This window comes from Filicampus tigris, chromosome 8, assembly GCF_054856515.1.
Source record: "Filicampus tigris isolate MCC_2025a chromosome 8, RoL_Ftig_1.0, whole genome shotgun sequence".
In the NCBI taxonomy this organism is placed as follows: domain Eukaryota; kingdom Metazoa; phylum Chordata; class Actinopteri; order Syngnathiformes; family Syngnathidae; genus Filicampus; species Filicampus tigris.
In genome coordinates this window covers 11,504,431-11,529,044 of record NC_141224.1, presented here as the reverse complement: position 1 = coordinate 11,529,044, position 24,614 = coordinate 11,504,431, and the positions used below count along the sequence as shown (strand labels likewise).

The window sequence follows — 24,614 nt, the reverse complement described above, 5'->3', positions numbered from 1 at the left end:
TTGACTAGCATATTGCTTGGAAATTTGTATTTTTTTTTCAGCCTGTGTGAGGCAGGGTGCATCACGGGGAGACAGATAGAGACGTCATCATGCTGTTAGTGGGCCTGGCGCCACATCAGCACTTCTACAGTTCAGCCATGGACTTCTGCTCACTCTGTCTATCCGTCTTTCACCCAGCGAAAGGGAGAGGGGCAGATGCACTGCCTGCAACTGGGCTCAAATAAGGAGGAACATGGAGAAATGCTAGATGGCAGAGGCATCACTAGGTTTTACAAACAGGATGGTGCCTTGCCCCTCGGATATGCAGGATGTGAGCAAATTTAGTGAGAAACTACTCTTCATTGTTGTTGGACAGATATAACAAACAAAACAATAACAAAAAAAAAAAAAAAAAATATATATATATATATATATATAGTGTGTATATATATATATATATATATAGTGTATATATATAGTGTATGTATATATATATATATATATATATATATATATATATATATATATATATATATATATATATATATATATATATATATAGTGTATATATATAGTATATATAGTATATATATAATATCCTCCTAAAATAGGCCTTACGACACCACTCTGGATTAAGAGTGAGTAGGAAAGTGTTAACTTTTTACCATCAAATATTGATTCTTTTGTTGCTCATTTTAAAACTTAGTTCATATGACAGGCCTGGCATGTACAGGGGCCTATTTGAGAAAAAGGTCATCATAGTGCCTGAAAACTTTTGCCAACGTGAACCTCTTACTGTCATGCACGGTGCATTTTGACGATAAATGTCCGTGTCACATTGGCTGCAACCACATGCTAAACGTTGACAATGTTGTCAGCCTGAGTATGAATCAAACCTGTCACATGGCATTCCCCCTCTAAACTCTTGCCTCATTTACCTCGCTTGACTCTCTGTGTAATTCTCAAGTAAAAAGGTGACAAAATATTGAAGCTGAACTCAAAGATGATCATCTCATATTGAAAAGCTCCCAGGAATGTTGTGATATCCTCTGGAGACTTGAAGCAATTCAAGTAGCAAGTGGAATTGAAGGCCGCCTGAAATAGTTTGACTTGCTTGAGAATATTAAAGGGCACAAGTGGGAGTTCGAGAGAGAGAGGGTAACAGAGAGAGAGAAACAGAGAGAGAGAGACAGAGAGGCGAGATGGACAAGATTGCATGTGTTTCCATGGCCATGCCTTTACTCTGCGTGTTAAGCCAAGAGTGGGCCCGGGGAAATGTCCTTCACCACTCGCTCACTGAATTTTGGGATGTAGGAGGTAAATGACTTTGCACTGAGATCCATGGCGATGCCTTTCATCTGTGTTGCATTTGTAGGCCCGTCTTTAACCTGATGTCAAAATGGCCATCGTCCTAGTCTTTGTCTGCCTAAAGGGTGCCGCACAACTAGTGAGTGAGCTTTTTCTTTTACTTTTTTGTGTTATCTTTTTACTGATTTTTTTTCAAACACTTCTATGACGTGTATATGTGCAGTATAAAACCTAATTTAATTTTACATTTTACATCTCATTCAAGCCATTTCTTGAGGAAGGATTTAACCTGATGCACGAAAAAATGTGCGCAGTGTGGTTAAAAAAAAAAAAGGGGAAAAAAAGTGTTTTAACGACCTCGGTGACTTCAACCCCTGAATTGAAGATCTTATCTCACAGTCCCCAGACTCTGTGGTGGTGATCGGTTGGCAGCTCTACCCCTCTCCTCATCCGAGTGTCCAAAATATGCGGCCGTAAATCCAATGACACGCCCACAGGGTCAATCCTCAAATTGTGAGTGTTCTGGTGCGAAATGCACGTGTGGACACCCTTATGCTTGGACATTTGTGTTCATTATGGACAAACTGTGGCGAGCACAGACGTCCAGTAACAGAAAACAATGCCTGCTGGGTTTGAATTTCATAGAATTGAGTCATTTTTCATCTTTGTGAAAAGGAGAATTTCAAATATCATTTGACTTGACCTTTTCAGAAGCCCAGGCCATGTCACTTGTTTTTTTAATCTCACACACTGTAGTCAGATCAAACCATGACTACACAAATAGGAGTTTTTGTTTTTATCTCAGTGGATGCTCAAGGAGAAAATGTAAAGGAAAAGATGAGCTAAAATTGAGATTTGAAGAGTAACAAGAAAACGAGGTGTTGTGTCCTTTAAGCCACAAGGTTATGCAGCATTTTATCAAATCTCCTCTGACATTATCTTCCTCCCGCCTTGTGAATGCGAAACCCCGTGCAAAAACTGCCATACTGCAGTCTTCAAACGTTTGCACATCCCAAGCATTTTGTAGCCCAAATGTCTTTGTATGCACATCTAGAATCAATTCCATTTTGATGGAGGAAAATGTACAAGTTCAGTCTGGCGAGCTCCTGTTGTTTACACTGTGCTCCAGTTTTTAACAGCTTCATAATCAAAAGCTTTTTCCCCACTCGGCTTTGTGTTGAACTCGGAGTGGTAATGGAGGAATAAATTGAAGTTTCTGGGATTTCAGCATACTATTATGTTTTATATGCTGCTCATTATTTCACACACAGACACATGTTGGCAGACACATTTTGAAAAGGATGTGTGTGTTGTCTTTATAAGACTTCAAAGCGTTTTGCTTCCATAATTCTGATGTAATTCGGCCCAATTCAGTCAAACTCAGCGCTTTTGTAATTACACTGTAACTGCAGACTCCAATTAATTAAAGGAGATCTTTGTTGTTGTCTGCCCTCTTGCCAGCTGCTACAACATCACTATTCATATTTGACACAGTCCAAGTAGTGCAGATAATGCTGATCATCCGTGTAGCAAAATGGTGGAATTAATTGATGGTGAAGTCAAATCTCAAAATTCAAACATCCCTACAGTTTAAAAATTGACCGTATTTTCGTGGAATATATGCCTCGGAAGATATCCCAAGATCAAACTATCATGGGATTGTGATGTGAGATTTCTGCAAAAATTGTGAGACTTCAGCTCAGTGAGATTCATTGTAAAGAAATAATGCCACAAGTGTGTGACAATAGAAAAACAGTATAGAACTAAAGTGTAACTGAACATGGGAAAACTTGTGGAGAGCCTATTATTGCACATTATTTACACATACGTGAACGTAACTAATAATTAATAATTGCTGCCCCAAAAATTCAGAGTCATCGTTTATCATGCAATAGTTATAGTTGATGCTGTTCCATGATGGATTACAATAAGACTGCTGTACACTTTATAGTAAATATATACAGTATAACATACTCATATGTGGTTGTTGGCGTTGGCACTTTGAATCAGTTTCCATTAGTCAGGGGTGTCAAATTCATTTTTGTCGAGGGCCATGTTGTAGTTATGGGTTCCTTTGGAGGGCCTTTATGACTGTGAACCCAACTAAATGTATGATCGCCTCATATTTCATATACACAACAAATTGATGACTAACTAGCTCTAAAATAGATCAATTAAAAACAATACAAATTGGGGGATTGGTAACAAAAATGTTTGCAATGTCTCAACGTTTTTAAAAGTGAAGACAATTTGCTATTTTTGTATTTCAGCAAGAAACTTGTCTATATTTGTCTTATCAAAAAAAGAAATGCAACTTTAAAATGACAACAATGGATAAACCAATTGCATTTGGCTGTGATCTATTACCAAAATATACATAAGATTTCACCTTCACTAGAAGATATTCAACAAGTTCACATTAGCTGATCCATTCAAGTAAAACTGTGAATAACATTTCCTGTGCGTATTAGATCTGCATTATATTCTAGATGTATTTTCTGCATTTTCAACAATTTAAAATACATTTGCATATTTCTCCATGCCAGCATGGACAGAGCTAACCGGTTGAAGCATGTGTTGATGCTGCTGTGTTTGTGGTAATGAAGGCTGAAGATGGTGTTTATTTGGAGCTGCTTAATTAGCAGCAACAGTAATGAAGCCACATGGGACAGAGTGTTGGTATCTGAACAGCCAGGACGGGATGATTATTTAGTCTGGATTTGTCCAAGAAGCTGTTCTTTCTACTTTGTACACAACACACACACACACACATGCGAACACACAAGCTTTTGTTTGTTGATCTGCTGCCAGAAAAGGTACGTGCACAGACACCTCACCCCATGTGTGAGTGTTATGCACGTGTTTGTTTCAGCTTCGGTATTCAAATATATATATATGTATATATATGGGTGTGTGTGTGCATGCTGCCGTGTGTGTGTGTGTGTGTGTGAGGGGGGGGGGGGGTGCAGCTTAAAGCAAAGCTTCCAGAGATTATTTGTTGTTTGTTTTTATGAGGGGTACTTGATCATAGAGGTTTTATGGCTAACGGCCTCAAATCTGCAGGAATTAAATTTCTTGATTATTTTCATCCACTTTAAATTGCCAATTAAACCAGCACCAAAGGGGATTTGTGTATGCAGTGTTACAGTCAAATCAGACTAAGTAAGGTAAACAATGGTGCCGAATAATGTTGATCCAGAGTGACACACAGCAGTCATTTTAATTGCTTTCCAAAGTTACATAAAGTAAACAGGTCAGCTCATTTAACCCGCCATGTTTGTCAGAAGAGTGACTCTTCTCAGCTGTTATGGTAGCAGTAGTTCAAATAGTGGACTTTATTGTGTACTCGTGTTGACCAAATAATATAAATGCAGTTGGTAATGGTTTGGCTAACGTGTGTGCATTTCATTGTGGCTCTCTCTTGTTATAGTTTTGCGGGTTTTTTTTGGGCATATGGGTCTCTTTGTGTTTGTTGCTGCCCCAAATGTCAATTTCCACATTTCAACAGACACAAGATGACAACCAGGATGCTGAATCTGCAATAAGACTGACAACACACACTTTCTCATTTGCTTTCCACCCCCTGCCCTCTGTCTGTTTCACACACATACACGGTTTCTTCTTCTTCCCTCCTCCTTTTCCCAAGGTTACCAAACTAGCTTATGGAGCAGAATGGTGTATCTATTTGCTGCTGATGTCTGTGTATGTATGTACTGAACTTCAAGGTTGGATTTTATTTGTCACGCTGTGAGCAGGTTCATGTCATCACCTGAGGGTGGAGGTATTGAGCTCTGTTTTTTCTCACTCTGTTGCTCCAACCTGAGGAAACAACTGTAGCTGTTAGGCTCGCATTTGTTGCAATGCAGGATATCCAGCTTTCTGCAGGGGGTGAAAGAACGAGGGAGCTTCTTCTTTTTTTTTTTCAGAGAGCTTTTGGTCAAGGCCAAATGTTTGGATCAATTCTCCTACATGCATCTGCATATTCTTATTTGTCTCTAAAGTCTCTTGCCAAGAATTTAAGGAAAATGGGCAAAAATGGCCACAATTTTTACAACAATTGAACAAAAATAATTGAATGGATCCGCACTTTTGTTCAAATGTGTACAGTTTAATGTTTTATTTCATGGCCCCTGGCCTGCCCACCCAATTTTTTTAGAATACTGTACAGTTAAGAAGCTTTTGCAAAATCCTCCGAATAAATAAACAAAACATTCTGGATCGTCTCGCCAAATTTAATGGATTGTTCCTTGGGGCATTATATCGCAGTTTCTTCGTTTTCACACAGCCAAAAACATTAGCTCTTGGGCACAGGTATTAAAACGAAACCATTGGGTGGACAAATCAGGATGAGTGATATAAAAACCGATGATGGTGAGATGGAAAATAAAGCTATAGTGAAGCAACAAATCAATACCTGACTGCTGGGTGTTGACGTGGTTTTGCCAACAGTTTCCCTTAGCTTCCTCCGCGGCTAGAGACACACATACACAGATGCACGTATTTTAAAGAGCATGTCAACAGTTGTTAAGACATTGGGATTACTGACTGTCTGAATGTTAAGCAGCCTGACGCCATTTGCCTGCTAATGCTTTCTATGAAAACTGTACAAATGGCGGTAGTAAAATCAGGAAAAGAGAGCACATACGTCCACAAAGGCCCTAGTAGTCACCTGAATATTTGTTACTGAACATCCCGGACATATGTCAACCAGAACAAGAGTTGAAAATACAAATGTTGCGCTGGACATTGTTCCGCTCCAGTCCTCTTGGAGGGAATGAGAATACTGAAGGTTAGTTGAGTTGCTTAATGACTCTTCTTAACCGCCGTATAAATGTACCGTAGCCAGGACTGACCATGTAGAAGCATTGCTATGAAAGACAAGACAACAACAACAACAACAAAAAACAAGTCTGACTAGTGAAGTTATGGTAATCCTTTAGTTTCTCATTTAACGGAACTCTCACAGATACTTTGACCTCTTAACCTTTTGTGCAACTTTGGAGGTGTATTTTCACAAAATTGTGGATCAAATACCAGATTGTATAATCGCAGGGGTATTCAACTTTAGAGGTTCTACTGCAGGAGTATTCAATCTTCTCCCTTGAGGGCCGCTGTCCTGCCTATTTTCCATCTCTCCCTGCTGCGACACACCTGATTCAAGTGATCAGATAATGAGCAAGGTCTGCAGAAGCTGGATAACGATGCTGATCATTTTAATCAAGTGTGTTGCAGCAGGGAGAGATGGAAAACAGGCAGGGTAGCGGCCCTCGAGGAACAGGATTGTAGACCCCTGTATATTGTCGCTGTAGTGTGAAAAACACTGATGTCTGTTTTTTCTTTTTCACGTACCTAATTTTTACGTAAACTGGGTTTCCGCGTTGCAGACATTGCATTAACGTGACAATTAAAAAAAAAAAAAAAATCCAAAATTGGACATACATGTTTTCACAGGCTCTCTAAATTGCCCTAGGTGTGATTGTGAGTGCGGATGTTTGTCTCTGTGTGCCCTGCGATTGGCTGGCAACCAATTCAGGGTGTCCCCCGCCTACTGCCCGAAGACAGCTGGGATAGGCTCCAGCACGCCCCGCGACCCTTGTGAGGATAAGCGGTATCGAGAATGGATGGATGGATGGATGTTTTCACAGGACAGCAACGATAAGCAACATTTCTCATGTGAAAGCAGTGTGTGGGGAAAATACATTTATTTTACTTTAATTCCTGCCTTGACTCTCATTGTAGCCCTGTCATTGATTTAAAAGGGGAGGGAAAAAGCATCTTTTTCACTCTTTATACCATTGATATGAGTAGTACAGCCTAGGGCAAATACACTTCTTGATGGATATTATTCTTTCAATACAGTGTATAAAGCTCCACTACAGCATGTATTGGCAATGCTGCGAGCGGCATTCAATAGCTCCCTGATAGAATTTCCAGCAAATTGGGAAAATTGATTTGCCAGGTAAGGAAACGGATTTTTCATGATCAATATTAGTCACAAGCACAACTACTCTCACTGATTCTATACAGCATGAAAATACATTTCATTTAGGGAGACATAAGCGTCTCTCAGACGCTTTCTTCCAAAGTTAACAACACGCACTGTATCGTGAAGAACACGCTAAGAGGACAAACCTGTGGGACAGACCACCCGGTGCACATCTACAGAGTGTGTGATGACAGTCTAAACCAATTAAGTCAGTCAGTGCTGTCAGCTCACTGCATCACTCTACTGTAGCTCAGGTTGCATTATTGATCTTAAGCCAGTTTAAAGTTGTCAGAGAGCACCGCTGCCTCTCCGTTTTAGTGCGCGTCGCAGGCTGCATCACCTTCTTTCTCATTTGTGTTTCAGAGGTGACTTGAAAGCGAAATACCAAGCCCTCCTATCGGAGTTGATGAGCTGGAAAGATGAAGGTTGAAAGCGCACACAGGGCCTTCGCAGGGCTAGTGTGAGAGAAGTGCCCACCTGTGGCACAAGTATTCTGGCATTTGTGTCACGGGCAATATATTGCACACCGGTCTGACACTTGGTCTGCTCTTGTTCCTCTGAGTATCTGTTATCCACTCCTATAAATGTGCAAAATGTTATGTTTAACGTGACTAAAACATGCTGCATATAATACACGCAATGAATGCAAAGGAATACCTGCTTAACATTGTGTTTATTTACTGAGAGCAAGACATTCTTCAGGAAATATTGACTCAAACTCATACTCAGTCCAGCGTTGCACTCAGAATTAGCCCAGGGTGGTACTTTATAATAAACGCATGAAAACCTGGCAAATATGGTCAGAAACAGCAGTTGACAGTAAGCCTGTAACAATACAGTAGAGTTTGGATGTCTTATCCAAATAATGTACAGTATAGCTATGTGAGCTCATAGTGCTCCCAAAGTTAATATAATTAATGTTATTATTTTTATTATTAAAGTTTTTATTGATTAAAAATCACAACCAAGACTGACGATACAGTTCTTCAGCAAGCCTCCTCCAACTGTGTGTTACAGTATCATTGCTTTTTCCGATGACGATCATCTGACCGAAGTGCACAAGTGGCTACCGCTAATGCTAGTTCAAGTACCTGAAGTGGGCAAGACGAAACATACTGCAAATAACCCTGAAACTGCAGAACCAGGAGTATTTCGTCTGCCTAGTTGAGAACAGTGATGGAAGTCCTGTAGTCAACAAGACAAAGACTATATGCCCTAACCCCAAGTCTCGTTAAACATGTTGACGCACCTTCAAATACACACTCCTGAAATTCATTTCAGTGGGGGGGATAAGAAAACACAGGCACACTGACAAATGGACAGTCCCCCCAAAAGTATTGGAACGTCAAGCTCAATTCCTTTGTTTTTGTTGTACTAGTATACTGAAGACATTTGGGTTTCAGATCAGAAGGTGAATATCAGACAAAAGTTCAGACTTCCAGCTTTTATTTCACGGTACTTAACATCTAGATGTGTTAAACAACTCAGGACAGAACACTTTTTGTTTGAAGCCAATCACTTTTCAAGCGAGCCAAGGTATTGGAATGGACCTTATTAAATGAACTTTAAGTGAATGACATTTAATAATTGGTAACGTAACCCTTACTTGCAATAACTGCATCAACATCACTTGCAACCCATTGACTGACATTGAAATGCTTTTCCAGGCCTTAATTGCAGCCTCTTTTCATTCTTGTTTTTTTTTCTGGGGGCTTTTCCCCTCTTTCTCCTCTCCAGGAGGTAAAATGCATTCTCTATTGGGTTAAACTCCAGTGATTGATTTGGCCAGTCTAAGACCTTCCACTTTTCCCCTCTGATGAAATCCTTTGTTGTACTGGGAGTAATTTTGAACATTTGGCTTCAAGTATCTCCTTGCGTAACAGTGCTAACTATGAAGCGGGCGTTTATAATATCTTAGGTGTCATTATCCTAAATGTTAGAACTGAGATTGGAACAAAATACTTGTGAGTATTTTGCACCATTCGAATTGATTAGTCTTTTGTTCCAAATCCAGGTGGATGCCTTGATTCCTTTTGATTGTTTCAAATATTTTATCATCGACTCTATACATTCTTAATGTACATGTACCCGTTAAGTTGTTTTGTCATAGTTTTTTTATGGTTGCACCTTGCATCAAAATTGTTTTAATCATTTCTTTGTAATTGGGGTGTCAATGGAAAGGAGAGCTTGCTCTTCAATGAACATCCCTGAATAAATAAACGCTAAAATGAAGAAAATAATTAAAAGCGAAAAATAATATGCACCACCTGAAGTTATTTGCTTTGCTGTAATTCCATGCCTTCTCTCAATACAAGCCGCAAGCAGAGGGGAATTTACATAAACCTGTAACAGCGGCGCTTTATCATTTAATTGCTCCCCAGTGTAAGAGACACCTTAACATGCAAATAATACAGAAATTCTGAATTAAAATCCAAATACAGGGACTTGAATGGGGCATTTGTGAGTGGTTGACAACTGCGGCCCTCTTTGCTTAAAGACTTTTCAATTTTCTTTAGGCTGATAGCAAAAGTGACATCCAAGCTTTTACGTGGGACTCTACAAATGTCATGTGTGTTGATGAGTCTGCGGTGAGCTTCGGATCGCAGCCTTTCGAGAAAATACGTTTGTATAATTAATAATGGGCAGTCTATTATGGGGAGAATTTTGTCGGATTATACACCATTAGTAATGCATTTTATTTTATTGGCAAGGGGCGTAATTATCAAATAAATTATTGCTAAGAAATAGGTCCGTTGTATGGAATTCGTTGATGATTTGCATCTCTCACCAACTTAGTCAAACTAGAGTGCGCTACGCTGCAAACAGCAGAGGCGTTGTTGATTTAGTCCAAAGACAAACTTGATGTCACCGATTGGTTGAGCTTCATCCACACAGGCTTCCAATATGGCAAAGCTCCCCAGCCAGAATTATTATAAACAATAGGGCACTGGCAAAGGATTAGAGACATCCCATTCCAAATATATTTTTTAAGTGCCCAGTCTGTTAATGCTTTCTAACATTGTCGTTTATGGTATCAGTTGCAGTTTGCATAAAATGTATACATTACAAGTGTAATGTTAGGTTAGTTTGAGTATGCAGAACGATTCTTTTTAAGGTGGTCACATATGCGCATCAGATTCTGCTGTATTTGATTGAAAATGTATTCTGATGAGTATTATTAAAAATGGTTAACAATAAACGTATCAACACATCTGTCCTAACTACATCCGTAATGAATTGAAAACTATATGTTCATGTGGATGAAATTACACGGAGGGCCTCTTTCTCTATAGTGGACGATTGGTAAATTGTATTTCCATCAGCAACTTGACAAAAAAGAATATTGTCACTCTTTTAAACCTAAGGCCTAAATTATATTTGGGGGGAAAAAATCCCCACACATCTCCTCATTGTGCCTGCCACCTCTGCTAAAATTGGCTCCATTCTTAGTTAAACAGATCATTAAATTCTACCCCTGAAACGAAATGATTAATATTAATATAATCGGTATTTGGTTAATTTTTTGGGGTGTTTTCTGAAAGTGAAAAATAAAAATGACTTTTTTTTAGGAAGGTGACAGTGTGAAGGTATCAAAACTAAAGAGGGAGATTCATTGTGTATACTGAAACCTTGAGTATTGTTCCAAAAAACAAGTTCTTTCACAGCTATGGTTTCCTGGTCTGACTCAGCTGATGATTTTTAAAATTTGGCCCGTTCGTCTCTGGTTCAATTTTGTTTCTCTCAGTAAAAAATACTTCTAACTATCTCAAAATTGGTCTTCTCTTTCCGGTCAGTGCCGAACACGATTTTATAAACACCAAGACCTGCAAACGGAGCTACTTTGAACATTCCTAAACTATGACTTAGACGTGTACATACTGTACATACATGTAGATTTGTTGGTTACTTTTATTTCGGATCAGCATATGCGCCAAGTCTTTTGAGTACACAATATGGGTGTGCGTGAATGTGAATGAGTTCCCACTTCTTATGATGTCCTTGTGAAACAGTGTAATGTGAATGGTGTCATGCCAGGATCTTCTCTTCTGAAAAGCCTCTTAATGAGCGTAATATTAGGCCGAGATTAAATTCAGGGTTGACAAAGCACATTAATTAACAAGAACTGGGTTGTTCCCTATAAGTGGGAGCAGCCTCTCCTTTGAGTGCCTGCATAGAACAGGAAGGCTTAGCAGTGTCGTTTACCTGCATACTAAGACATGCTGAGTAAGTCCTTCTGTGAACACTGATTGGTCCCCGTGGACACATGGACTCACTGATTGGTCCTCGGTATACACAGGGCAGCAGGCAGACAGTCCTCATAAAGAGAGATGGATGTTTAATATCTTGCAGCTCCCCGGATGTGTGTTTGGTCCTGTGTCTCTTATGTGTTGTTGTTTGTCTCAATGTTGAAGCGTGATCCCCTGGCCCCCACCCCAACTCGCCTCCCCTCTCGAATGCTTTTGTCTGTAAAACTTCCTTGATTCTTTCTCTGTCCTATTCTCCCCCTCTTGCTTTCCTTCAGCTTTCATAAAATGCTCTTCTGTGTGAAATGAGACGAAGGAGATTGGCTTGGAGTATTAGCGCTAGAAAGGGAGAGAGCTTCAGTAAGGAGGTTGTAAAAATGAGTCCTCCGCGGGGAAATGCCCACAGCTGTATTAAGATCTGTCTCCTTGTCTTTTAAATGGCTCCCATTCTCCAACTAATTGTTTTGAAGCCAGCCTTGTAAATCCCTGGCGAGATCTGGTGCTACTCACAGAATTAGCCCGGAGTTACAGAAATATCTCCCTTTTATCAATCTTTGAGAGGGAAATATATCTTTGCACCCTCCCCCTTGTCCTCGCTCAATCTGTTAACGTCTTTCTGTGCATCATCTATTATATGCTTCATAAAAGCGCTTATGCTGAATTCATTTCTCGAGCAACAGGAAACAATGTGGAAAATGTTGACGAACTGAAACAGTGTCGGTCTGCCAGACCTCAGCAAAAAGTGGGTGGAACTGGTCATATTTATTTCGTTGCTGCAGTGTTTTTTTATTCTATTCTATTCTTATTCATTTTATGCCGAATGCATATATAAAAGTGAAATATCTAATTATGTGTTCTATTTTATTTTGTACAGTCTCGATATCGACTTTTATTTTATTGACTTAAGACTTACAGCATAGAGTTGTCAAGTTTTTCAGTATGTGTTGAGTATGTGTTAGCAAATCCAGAAGATAGCTCGTGTAACATCATTGGTTTTATTTCTGCCTCGTTTGCTGGAAAACCGCGCCACTAATAATGTGCATCAGTGTAAAACTTGACAAAATAAAGGCAAACAATTTATGCAAAGGCATAAAAATAATAAATATATTTGTGGGGACTAGGGACTAGTTGTAATTTTCAATGAACAAAATGGACAGGAGTCCACAAGTTGTTCCATGTTCTAATTAAGTTTATTTTGATTTGAAAAGAAAAATGTACTTTCGCGAATGTCTAACATGGCATGTTAATACCGCCTAGTGGCAGAAAAAATACCTCAACACTAATTTATGACTAAATGTTTTACAGTCCTTTTAACTGTATAGTAATATATATTTTTTAACTTCAAATAACTCGAATGAAGGAATTACTATGAAAGTACTTAAGGTAAAACTTTTGTAAATATAAATACATATATTTAATTAACAAGCGTATGAAAAACACAATAAAATTGTATTGTAAATTTATAACAGAGAGAGAGAGGGAGAGAGATAGATAGATATAAATTTTTGATTAATGGTGGCTTAACTATGGAAATCATGCGATTAATTACAATTAAAAATGTTCATTGACCGAGAGCCCTAGTATAAAACAAATGTTAGATCTTTAATAATGAGCTATGAAATGTCATGCTGAAATGCATCATGCTTAGAGTTGTTTCTAACATTTTGCTTCTCCTGCAGCTTGGTAGCACTAAATATATATAGATTTTTTGTACACACGATTTCCTAAATCGATTGTGCAATACAATCAAATACAAATACAGTATTTCCAATATTGATAGAATGCTTATTTGTTGTTTCTTATGCAATCAAGGTTAGTTAGAATAAAGACTGTAACATACAGTACAGATTATACTTAACATACTCAAGAGGATGCAAATGTATGCACAACATACGATAGGCAGCTAGTACCACCTCAGGTAAAGCAATATGGAGCTTAAATGTCTGTTTTGGTCCAGTTTATTTAGCCCATTTCACAATGATTAGCGTACATAAGATTGTTTGCATATAGTTTCATTAATGAAACATTCATGTGTGCTGTTTATTTCAAAGATCGTCGTAATTATCCGCTTATCAGTTTCCCCCGATTGTAGTGAAATTGCATACACCTGCGGTAAAACCGCTTCACAAATACATTTTGACTAATAATGCATTGTTTGAATATTGTTTTCTGGAGTTAGTGTTAGAACTCAAGGGCAACGCTGTAATGAGTTAGACTTTCTAATGAAAACTCTTAAAGCGCTAAACAACCTTGGGCAGCAATGTTGTATGGAGCAGTCAAGCCAAGGTGAAGGGACTGTACATCAGAAGGTGGAGATAGTACCAAGGAAACAAGAGAATTAAAGTATTAAATTGTTGCTTTGTGAGCATGACTCAATGTCAACCCTGAATCAACAACCTTGTCAAAAGTTGGTGTATTTATCCACACAATGTGACTCTGAGCCAAGGGGACTTTGGAGGAAAGTGCGGCCTTCCCTTTGTATGCAAGTCAAATGAAGCCAAGTTAGTTTGACTGATATGGATATTACTGGGCTGGATATTACCACCGAAGCAGGTTTTTCCATATTCATGCTGATTATTTTTGGTCTTTTCACACAAAGCGGGATTAAATGCTGCCTGCTGAACAGTCAGAAACCAATCAGTGGCTTTGATGTGAAGCCTTGGCAGACGAAGGGTGGGAGAAGTGAAAGGGGAGGGAAGAGAACGGCTGTTTGGGGGAGAAGTAGAGTTGAGAGAAGGGGGGAAGAAAGGCTGTAAACAGATGAAGGAAGCGAGAGAGAAAAGTGAACGCTCTTGAGAAGGACCCGGAGTGAGAAGGAGAGTTGAAAGAGCGTCCGTTCTGGTCAAGATGAGATGGTTGATTGCGTATGGATGCCATCCAGGAAGTATCCGGAGTGGATTGGAAGAGCGCGGAGTCCTTTGAGAGCTTGTCTTTTAATCATGGCTGCCGGGGCTTTGGGAACCCGCCTCACCAAGGAGAGGACACTCTTAATTAGGCAGCATGTTACTGCACATCCCCGTTGAAGCAACACCCTGCACTCCTATGATTGCACTTTGTTTCTGTCTCACACTAACAAACATGCGTGCACCTCTATAGTTATGCTGGCTTTGGGTGACATTTTTCCACATACATAAAATCAATCAGTGTACAATATTCCCATTTTAAAGAACGTTTTTTTATGCACGATAAGATTTAAAAAAAATAAATAACAGTAGCACAGTGAGCTAATTTAGCTGTGTCTGGAATGAGGCACAAACTCTGGAAGTTGGAATTGCCATTTTGAAGATGACAGATTTGTGGCTTAATGTGTCTTGAGTCTAGGTTTCGATACAATATCATTACAGCTGTAGGCGGTAAGCCTTCCAGACAACGGCTATAATGATAACTAACACCTAACCCTACCTTACAGTGTAAGTGAAACACAGATTAAATGTGAGGTCAGTGGTGTTGTGCCTCTTCTGACTGTGAGTCACACACAGCTGTTTATGCCGTTATTTCTGCCGCTGTTTTTGCCTTGCTTCACATAAATTGGTCACTTACGAAAAATGGCTACAGTGTGTGGGCTGCTTAGTCTGTGCAGTCACGTGACTGCCTGCCTTGATTGGTGAAATGGAGTTAAATTTTGCTAGTGGTCATGTTGGATTGGTGGAACAGCCATGTGTCTCAGAAGAGCCAAAACAAATATATAATCGATAATAAGCCCACTAGTTGAAACAAGGCATTCTGATCAATATTGCATCTGTGAAATGAGAGTTAATCCACTCGTATTTTTGTATTTGGCCATTTTGTCACTTCTGTCGACTGAAAATGACATCACAGTGTCTCGGGGCTCAGGTAATGACCAATCACGACTGACCTGTTTTCGGAAGCTGAGCCGTGATTGGTCGTTACCTGAGGCCTGAGCAGTTGTGATGTCATTTTCAGTTGACAGAAATTTCAAAATGGCCACCCCCTGAGATAGCTAAAAACGGGTGGATTTTGCTCCTTAACTCATATTCCACAAAGACAATATTAATCGGGATGCCGTGCTAGTGGGCCTGCTGGGAACATATTCTTGAAAAAAGTATGTTTGGGTTGATATCCACTTTAAGTAAATGTAATGGAGTAAATGGAGCATGCTATTCCCCCAACTCTGGTTACAAGGTCCCAACACATGTTGTGGCTAATACGTTGATTTTTCAGCTAGGTTGCTGAGAGCTAAGGAATCAGGAAACAGCTGTTATCTTGTCTGTCTCCTGCCTTTTGCTCCCCAACTCCCAATTTTGTATCTCAGAGTGAGACAGAAACTGTGGCGTGGGGGTTTATTGAATGATGGTGCTAGTGGAGGGTATGAAAGGCAGGACAGAGTGGAGAAATATTCATTCAGTGCAGAACATTTAATTACTTTTTTGCTTTGAAACCGAACATTCTTACATTCGTACATGAAAATGGTCAAAAACGCAACTTGCAAGGACTCCTTCAGGAGCACCTCCAATGGATGTGTAGGCCAAGTGAAGTTTAATTTTTTAACATGGAATAAGTGCTTTAGCGTTAGCGTGTCTACAGTAATAGTGGTCCAGCCCAATCACGTCATGTTGTGTTAGCATTATTCTAGGCGCCATCAACTGTCATATCATGTATCATAATGGATGAATTCAATTTGCTAACATTCTGAGCTAGAGTTAGTTATTTACTGCAAGTGTAACATTTTATATTATTTTGCATGAGATACTTCAAAAGTTGACCTTCAGTGCTACTTAATCAGTGACAGCTGAAAGTAAATGTAGTGTTTATTTCCACATAAACGTCTGGCTTTTCTCTATCCCTTTGCAAGGCACCCAGAGATGCTTCATGGTGCTGGTGTCTGATTAAATACCAGGTACGTCAAAAAAATAAATTTGCGCTGTGTTTGTCTGCTTTGTTTGTTTGTTTGTTTGTTTGTTTTTAGTTGATTGACAATGGTGTATAATAGCTTTATTTCCCCCTGGATTTACACAAACATTTAATTGATTAGTTAATGGGTGCCATACTCAAAATCAGATTATGGCCCAATACTGTGTGTTTACTTCATGTTTTTTACTAAATAGGTTCTTTTGTTTTGGCAGCACATCCATACCAACATTTTTCTTTACTTTCTTCACTAACTTTTTTTTAGAAACATTTATTTTCACCAAATTCTTTCTTAATATAAATTAGACAATAGTTAATAATAGTATATACCATCATATGTGCTCGGCACTTTTTTTTTTAGGCCTTTCGCTCCCAAAATGGATTTCTTGTTAAATGAGTGATTTTACATTTGCATGATTTTCACTCTCTGTGGGCAACCGTAACTATGATGTGGCTTGTGACTAAAATTGGACACCCCTGGCTTAGTTCTTTGTACATGTGCCACCCCTTTGCATAGTCTCATAAAATATTTTTTTTTCAGTTTTTGTGGTAATTTACAAGTCAGCAAACCAACCAACCAACCAACCAACAGAACAGCAAACAGAACACAATGCAATTGTTTTAAGTGCTAAGATAATAGCCATCCGATGTTCAAGAAGCAGATGTTTGTAGTGTTTGCACGTCATACTGCTCAGCTCGTCGTTAAGCATTTTTGCCATCCTCAAGTTGAAACATTTGTTATTGCCGCACATTACCACAGCCTCGGCACTCACCCTGGTGAGAAAATATAGCAAACCACACACACAATACAACAATCTGAGTCAATTTAAAAAGTCACTATCGTCAGAAATATTATTATCAACGACTTGACACACGGCTTTGTCTCACTAGGAAAACTAGTTGGAAGGAAGAAGCAGCTGATTAATAATAGCTGAATGATTAAAACTAGTTTTGACACTGAAGGTTATCTTAGTTACATTAGCTCACTATCATTTTTTTAAATCTATTTTTACGAGTTTTGGGGAAGTCATGAAGTTTCTATTGATTTTTTTTCTATAATTCTGTATTTTTATTTCATGTAATAGTTTATTTATTTTATATTTAAATCAGGAAAGGAAACATATTGTTAACCAAATCAATTTAATAATAAAGTATAATGATTAAGTGAAACTGTGAAAATGACTTTTTTTCTTCTTTTTTTGGGGGGGTGGACAAATATTGCGTCATGTTTTCAATGTAGCATGTCCGCCATGTTTGTATTGTGTTGCGGTAGTACTTTTCTGGCACATGCGTGTCCAGTTCTGAATGTAATATATTGGTTAATACATAAAACATGGCATGTTCCCGACTTTTCCAAACTGCTCCAAAAATGTGACAAGGCTAAATATGCTAAACGTCGTAGCTGCATCTAGGCAGTTTAGGGTCGGACTCTGAGGGAAAGTCTTGAGCCAGAGCTTGCCCTCTAAGCCAAGAGCAGCCCCAGAGCCAGGCAGGCACTGACAATGTGACTGATGCTGGCTGGCAGCTGGCTACACACTCCTACTGTTAGAGAGGTGAAAAGATAGAGAGAGACAGCGGGGAGAGATGAATGATTCAGGTCATGTGTCAGAACAGGATTGATTTGGATCCCAACCAAAAACACTGATGGCTTATGGAGACATAGAGATGGATGGAGTGACGAAGAAAGAATGACTAATAGATTTTGGATACCTCAAGTTGCCAGTTGGCTCCTCTTGAATGGAGGAGGTCAGTGGGAATTAGCTGGATATATCCTGTAGCGCGATTGCTTGTGCTTGTGAGATTGGGATCTGTTGCTATTTCAGCACTTACACTAACTATATACAGCTTCACGTTGCAAAAAAATCTCGTGCAAAATGGAACATGGAACAAAGCATTGCAGATACTCAGTCATGGAGCTTTAGGTTCATGCTAGCTGCCTTATCCCTCTCTACTGCAGAGTATCTCATCAATTCTCCAAGCATTGTCTTGCTCCGCATTGTCCTCTAAAGCGGCCAGATGCCCACAGCCACCAAACACCAAAGCAGACACAATAGATAAACAACGGGAGAAGCGGAGACTTGGCACAAGGAAGCTGCATAGAGCCACAATTAACACATGCACAAACTCACCTATGGCGCACACATGCTCATGCACGCTCGTGGGGGCTCGGAGGCAAAAAGCTGGCGCAACAAAAGCAGAGGGCCAGGCTCCTATACAAGCCCTGTGGGGTTTAGATGGACACACATATACACATTGCACACAACATAATTCTGGAGCCCACATCCTCAGGGCTGAGACGAAAGATGCAGGGAGAGGCGTTACTCTGCCAAGGGATCGCATCAAATGAAGAAAATGATGTTGATGTGGAGTAGAAAGAATGGAACAATGATACAAGCGCAACTGTTTGTTTGATGGGAAAGGACCCTCTGTATACAGTATGTATGCTAGCAAATTCTGTAGTTAGGTGACCAGGTGTCCTCCTTTCCATCGCAGTGTTACTCACATTTCTCTTTCGGTCTCACATTGTGTGAAGCAGCTTTAGCAGGGTACACATAAAACTTTTTAAACATAAATGAACTTTTTAAAAAAGTTTTTACATGAAATGTTATGTTATGTTTTATATACCGTAATAGACACTCATAGTGCGTTGCGTACCACAGATTACCAGCAGACCACACCACACGTAATTATGTCTGATAAAGTACATTGACCTGCCTGTGAGAGCCAACATGGTGCCACAGGACATCCAGACTACAATCAAAAGAAGTAGAAAGAATTCGGAGTCGGAGGATGAATAGAAGAAGCTAGGCTAAATATTGGCTTGTCCGACAAAACTACTACCACTCCTCTCCTTATTTTCATTATTTTATTCCACCAATTGTTATCACAGAGTGCCATCTTTCACGTTGCGTGAAAAAAAAAGATAGAATATTGTATGGATGTACTTGAAAAGACAGATGTAGCCTAATCAATGGTGTAGCAGAAAGAGAACACCAATGTCATAACTTGCATAATTATTAGTACTTTTTTAAACAAACAAAAAATCTAATATCTCAAAAACTGGAGCCAATATAATTTTTGGACTCAGCGATATCAAAATATCCTAGAGCCGTTGTTTTTTTTCTTGTCACCAAAATATGTTTTGGGCAGTGTTACCCCGGACAAGATGTGCAGTTGCGTATCATACCTGAGCAGTGCTGTTTGGTGAAATTACAAGATAAATCACTTAGCGCCTCATTGTTCACCTTCTTCACTCAACACATGGAGGATCTTTTGCTGAATACTTAACAGGAAGCTTGTAGGAAGTGTATCTGTAGCCCAACACGTGACATATTGTTTGGTTGTGTGTACTCGGGTGTGTTCTCATCAAGATGCACATTAGTTCTAATGTACAAAAGTCATCTAAGGATGGGATCCTTGAGAGAGGAACCATACACACATCCATACCATAATCTGATATGGCCCAAAATGATGACGAGGTCCAACATCATCTGTATGAGTAACTTTATCAAACCAGCCTGACAGTATTTGACTCAAGCTTACAGCAGTTTGTCTTTAATAAACAGAACTATTCTAGCCCTATCAGCATATACTCCTTGAAAGTCCAAAGGAGGAAAGATGGCACCTGTCAATCATCTACAGTAGGACACTTTAGGCCGATCAAGTCTGAGTGAGGAGGTTAAGGATGTTATTTGACGTAATTATCAGTATAATGGGCTAGTATGACTGATCTGGTGGCTGAGAACGTCATATTGTCAAACATGTTCATCCATAAAGGGATTCGCCCTCAAAGAGAGTTACTAGGAATTGATGCTACAAGTGATATTTATGGTATTAAAGTGAGGTAGTGACATTTCAGCCAGACAGCCATGAGACCATCCGTCTGGTGTCTGGCTTTGTGAATATTTGCCACTGCTGCATCAGCTAATAAAGAACAACACTCCACTATCTGCTTGATGTCTGCAAGGAGACACTTTCTCTAAATACGTCAATTGGCATGGCAACATAGTGCAAGCTGTGACACGTCTTCTAAAGATAATATCAGCGAGAGGAAGAGTGTGAGTGTGACATTGGTTCCTATTGTGGCCTTCTAAATACATTTGCACAATCAAGTCACTGGGTAATAAATAAACTTATTTAATGGGGAAAGCTAAACTACATTTTATGGTCATCCTATGTGAATTTAATAGGATATCCTACAAAAGGTTAAGTACTGTATTAGGCTGTATATGGCCCTGCAGAGCTGGGCATTCATCAATGCTTTAATCCGTCTATGAGTTCCTGTCTATATATTTCAGACCCGCCTGGTCGTTCAGAGTCAGCCAAACAGCGTTGAGATTGCACTTTACTGGTACCTCGTCACACGTAACGTAGGTGCCCCATTCCTGACACGCAGCCTAGCAAAGAACAAATAAAAGTAGAACTTTCAGTCCCACAGATGCAATGACGTGCCCCATTTTGTTTTAATTCCAACGATCACGCCGTGCGTGTGCCTGTTGTTTTTATTTGATATTTACTAGGGGTGTAACGGTACACGTGGGTGTATTAATACGTTTCGGTATGGCATGTTCAGTTTGGTCCACTTGCGCTCGCTTCGGTCCACTTATTAGCGCGGGTTTACGCACGGGCGCTATTGACTGTTGCATGCGGGAGAGGAGGGCGGCGGCACTAAAGAGGAGCCAGGACGCCAGAAGCCATTATAAATCATATATGCATTGATAAATGGCATTATAATGGCATACGCAAACAAGCCAGGGCTCGAAGGTCCCCCGTACACTGCGGTCACCTGTTGGAGAACATTCTAGCTTTCCTGTTAAAATCGCCGATGGGGAAAGGTACGTGTAGCCGTACGATGCATTCATGAACGTCGGAAACATCACTACTCAGCAAAACACAAATCCGACCACAACACAGATAACCCAATTCATTACAATATGCTGTTGAACATTCAAAGATTTCAATGCCTCAAAAGTGTAATTAATTTCAGAAAGACTTTAAAGTTACTGTATTTCATTATAAAAATAGTTTTAATATAGTTAGCAATAATTGTAACTGTTATTGTATGTATTTTTTTTCATCACAAAAAGTTTATATGTACTGTAATGACAACTCGTCTTTAACTTGAATACTTAGATGTTTCATAGTACTACAGTCACTGATAGTGTAGTGGTACACGCGCCCGAGTTGTGTGCGGGCAGCGTGGGATCGATTCCTCGACTCAGAGATGGTGTCTGTGTGTGTGCCCTGCTAATAGGGTTGCGTCAGGAAGGGCATCCGGCGTAAAATGCTTTGCCAAATCAATGACGCGAATTGTGCGTACACTTGATTCGCTGTGGCGACCCCTGAGGGGAAAAGCCGAAAGGATAACAACAATTTAGATGTGTCATAGTCATAGGCTGTTGCTGCTGAGTGTTTAACGATTTCAGTGTCTTAATAATTTACAAAATTAAGAGATCTTTATTTCTTAGAATGTCACCCTAATGGTTCGCTTTTTTTTTTTTAATTTATTTTTTAAATGTAACATTTACTTATCATCTTTGCAAAATAAACATTTAAAGAAAAAAAAAATTGTTTTTTGTCCCGAAAATATACTGAACCGAAGTTTCCAAGAAGCCGAACCGAACCGAAATGTGATTTAGCATACCGTTACACCCCTGATATGTACTCTTTATTTGGCGGCGCGTCTGCTTGTGCGACGTGAAAATTATGTTCTCGACTCGCATTGGCTATCGCCGACTAGGGATGGACTCGAACCAGATGGGTCGGCCGGAAATATCGCCCAGAAGTTATAGACGGATAGACAGTGGCCAGCTCTGCGACCCTTCCTTAAAAACTTTACATACATATATGAGCCCAAAGTGCTACATTTTGCCATAATGTCTCTTTTCGAGAAGAATAAGCAATTATTCGTCCCGCAATGGGAAAATGTGGGTTTTACAGCTGCAAAGTGGACATCCATCCATCCATTATCCAAACTGCTTATCCCCAGTAAACACAAAAATCATATCAATGCATCCTAAAATATCCAAGTGCGTGTTTACAACAACAGGCAATAAAACTGAGCAGAGTAATTGCAGCAGGATGTGTTGTAAGTTTACATGAATAAGTATATACAGTATTATATATACAGAAATTAGTGTGAATATCACAACGGTGTGCCGTCGGGGCCTCGCGGCCTTTTCTGTTGGCCCAAACACTATCGGAAGCGCAAACCTACATTTACAAATTACACGAAATGGTAAATAATTTATTTCCAACAGTCTTTTGTCTTCATTTCAGAGCGTGAGTCTTGGCCGTGTGGCTACCAGTCGTTTGTGGGCTGGTTTTTTTTTTTTTGTCAAATCATATTTGTGTCGATGTGTTGTCATGCAAATATCATTTTGCCCAACACCTTCAGAATCTTGAGTGCTGGCGTCGACACCCCCCCCCCCCACACACACACACACACTGTTGTAAGGTCGGCTGCCTCTGCATCAACATCACTAGTGAGTACGATGTGACTTATTTCAAGTTTTTATATTGATAAATAACGATAAAGATAACTATTTTTTGTTTTAGTAATAATGGTATTCATTCTGAAATACATGAAACACATCTGTCTCTTCTTTAATAACACATATAATTATTTTAGTTTTTTTTGTATATTATTTTGTGACATGATGGTGTTATTAAGAGATGTATTAGGTCACTTAATAAACACCCAGTGAAGGCCCACGCCTGCCACTGGATTAGCACTATTTTATGGACCATAAAACAACTGTAACATAAATAAGCAGTTGTGAGTGAATTAAATGTGGTTACAATAGCCATATGTTTAGATACATGAAATATTCCACCAGCGTATATTTGATTTGCAGTTCTGTATGTGTGTAGCTACAAAAATACTGTGACAGCATAGCAGCCAAACTATATGATTTTTATTTCCTCCCCTCGTCTTTCCATTATTATATTACACAATTCTCTGATGACCTATCAACTGGGAGCAGCGTGTTTATCACCGCCATACACGAGCTACCGGTAATCATATCAATGCAACCGGTGCCTAGTGTGCTGAAAAGTGGTTTGGGTCTGAAACTATATTTTGGAACCCTTTAAATTAGAGACTCTAAAAAAAAGGGGGAGGCCTGCCCAATTTATACAGCTTTCTAGATATGAGGCAAAATCTGGAAAATATGTAGTAGGACATCATATACACCCATCATTAGTTTACATATCAAATCCTACTAAATTCTCTTGGATCAGACAATGTGATGCAAATAGTTTGGGAACTGATTCGAATCCCAATGCGGACAATAACAAATATTTGCTGGAGAGATGCTAGTCTTCTGTCGTGGTGCCCATGAGCAAGGCATGCTCAAGCTCAAAAGGTTCTACACTGTTTGCCCCTTTCACTTTGACTTTCCAGCTTGCATGCCTGCATGTGCGTGGTAGGTTTCTCTGTGTGGTGTGCAACACAAAATACACAACAGCATGGAAGTTGAATTTCCCCTTGAGGCCTTATAATAATGTTGTGCCCAAAGGGTCAAGAGGATGTAGGATTATCTTCCTTCCTCTGTATTTAACATGTATGTGCTTACCTGTCCATCTCCCTATCTCCACCTTTTTCCTGTGCCTGTTAGCGACAGCTTCTGCGCGGGATACTTTGGGCAGGAAATTCTGCATCTTGACTAGCTGTCTTTTCGGCTGACAGCAGAGTAGCTGAGAGCTGAAGAATCAGGAAACAGCTTTTATCTTGTCTGTCTCCTGCCTTTTGCTCCCAACTCCCAACTCTGCATCTGAGAGCGAGACAGAAACTGTAGGGTGTGGGCTTGTTGGCTGATGATGTTGATGGAGGGGGGGGTGGGGGGTGGGGGTGACAAAAGCAGGCCAAAGCGGGGAAATAATATTACACTGAGAGAAATGAGAGGAAGTGAGATAGAAAGCTGATGGCGGCGTCTGTCTAAGAAAATGCTTTGTTTCCCCCCCTTTTGGCTTTTTTTGATGTATTCAGACAAACCCACAGTGCTCCGATGGTGAAACAGGCGCAGCAACAACAGATGAAGAGTGTCAGCTGGTGGTTAGGAGGCTCACGCACGCTGCTTATCTGCCTCTTTCTCCCCAAATGCCTTCCAACTTGCTCTTTCACTCTCTCTTTTGTCTTGCTCGTCTTCCCTCCCTCCTGGCTGAGCTGTCGGAGTGAACTTGAGATGAATGAGCCACCAAACATCTGATCACTAACAGAAAATTGC

At 39.8% G+C, this 24,614-nt stretch overlaps 1 long non-coding RNA gene across 3 annotated transcripts in view; it reads left to right on the top strand.

The window, feature by feature from the left end:
- The window catches only part of LOC147143690 (uncharacterized), a 141,801-nt gene that overhangs the window by 5,236 nt on the left and 111,951 nt on the right, over window positions 1-24,614 (top strand). The window contains exon 3 of one of the 3 annotated variants that reach the window (XR_015087818.1): window positions 16,331-16,375. The exons of the other annotated variants lie outside the window; for them this stretch is intronic. This is a non-coding gene — a long non-coding RNA (uncharacterized LOC147143690). The remainder of the gene's footprint in view (window positions 1-16,330; window positions 16,376-24,614) is intronic. 3 annotated transcript variants of the gene reach the window in all.